We start from the raw sequence: 2062 nt of genomic DNA on the forward strand, positions 1-2062 counted from the left end.
GGGGGTGATGAATTCAAGCCTGTATACGCTGATGTAACTAACTGTCTACATCCATCAACAGTTATGTGAGTGGTTCTTCACACCTGCCCTTACGCCATCTGTGCCCCAAGGGTGAGGAGAAGAGGAAGAGTGGTGGAAAGGGTTCAAGCTGTTATACACAAATGTAACTGGCTGCATCCATCAAAATCTCTGTGAGTACTTCTTCAACCTAACCCGTCAGTCCACTATGACCCTAGGGTGAAGGGAAGATGAAGGATGGTTGGGGGGGGGGGGGGATTCAAGCGTTATACACAATAATGTAACTGCCTACATCCATCAACAGTTCTGTGGTTACTTCATCAAACCTGACCCTCACTTCCACACTGACCCGGGGTTCTGGGGACAGACTCGTGCGTGTCCAAAATCCCACCCCGAGTGACTGTTGGACATTTATTTATACTCTCATATGATATTTCCTTTTTTTAACGGGGTAATTTCCCTGAATGTGTTTCACCTGTTCCGTGTGGCACTCCTTTCACAGTTACTGCTTGTCCATTTGTCTCGCCTCGGAGACAGAACGACTGGGACATGGGGACATGATATTTTTCCATTACAAATAAACGGGGCTATTGCTGAATGTGTTAGGATGGATTACTTGGAAAGCCCAAACAGATGGGTGACGGGGAATGACTAGGGTAATAATATGTGTCACAACACGGTGAAATCAGGCGCTCAACAGTTGTAAGATTGGCTTGCATTTGATGAAAAAATACTCACCTATCTAGAATAGAAGTTGAGATATTTGCTATTGAAGGAGATGAGGGTCGCCGGGGTATCAGAGGTAAACGTTAGCGAGAAAATGGCCTCCAATATCTGGTGACTTCTGAAGCTTGAGTGTCCTTGGAAACTACAATTTTTACAATGTTTTTTTTTTCTTTGATTGACGTTGAGCCAAATAAAAAATTGAATAAAATTGCCCAACGCGTCGGAAAATGTCGGTATATTGACTTCATTACTTTGACGGGGCCTGAGTTCACTAGGATGTCACACATTAAAAAGTTTGTTTGAGAGCACCAGAGCAGAGGAATGAATGGTCGACCATGAGGGCCGATGTCTGTCGCAGATCTGGCACTCGTTGATGAAGATGTTATGACGAATGAGATGAGATTGACTTTGGAAAACCCTTGAATATCTCATACAAGAACACATAAATATCTCATACTACAACACATGAATTTGTTAGACGCACATCGCGACGAACGATCCAGGGTGATGTGAACTTGTGAACCGTTCTCCCCGCCATAAAGCCAGCCCATTCAATATATTTTACATGATTGTGAAGCCCCCAACCCATCCAATAGATTGGTCTGTCGGTGTTTTAAGACTCTGTCTCCCCGCCCCCATCTGCCCCCTCGCCATAAAGCTCGATCTGTCATGTACTTTGCCCCGTCATCAAGCTATGTGCCCATCAGGGAAATTACAAAGGCTGTGTTTTATACTTGGATCGTGGGTGATTAACGGGTGCCTTGGTGCGTTTGCTCCTTCTTTCCTATCAAACAGTTATGGTCCTCATCTCACCTTCTTTTTTGTAAGTTACTCTTTAGTTGCACCTCTAATCTTCTGTACTTAAATGAACTTATTGTGTTCCAAGTGCCGTAAGCCGGTCTTGGGAACGTTTCTCAATGCTAGCTGTTATATTGTAGACCATATACACCATACCACATCATACCACACCATACCACATCATACCATACCATACCATACCATTCCGTACTATATCATGTTACGGGGGCTATGGTATGATGTTTGTAAATCAGTTGGGTACAGAAATAGATGACATCAAAGAGAGGTAACAAAGGGATACAAAGATAACTAACATAGACGTTGTTTTGTGAATATTTAGGAAGGTGAGGAAGACCACACAAAAATGGATCGGCGGAATTGAAAGGATCCTCCAAAAGCACAATCTTATTTTGATGGTTCACAGCGACACACCTGGCCCACGCCCGTCAATCACATCTCCCGTCGACGCCTCGCGGTACAACTGCACTGAACACATGATTCAGAGATGCGCACGGGGGGG

Source organism: Aplysia californica, unplaced genomic scaffold (genome assembly GCF_000002075.1).
Source record: "Aplysia californica isolate F4 #8 unplaced genomic scaffold, AplCal3.0 scaffold00038, whole genome shotgun sequence".
Lineage (NCBI taxonomy): Eukaryota > Metazoa > Mollusca > Gastropoda > Aplysiida > Aplysiidae > Aplysia > Aplysia californica.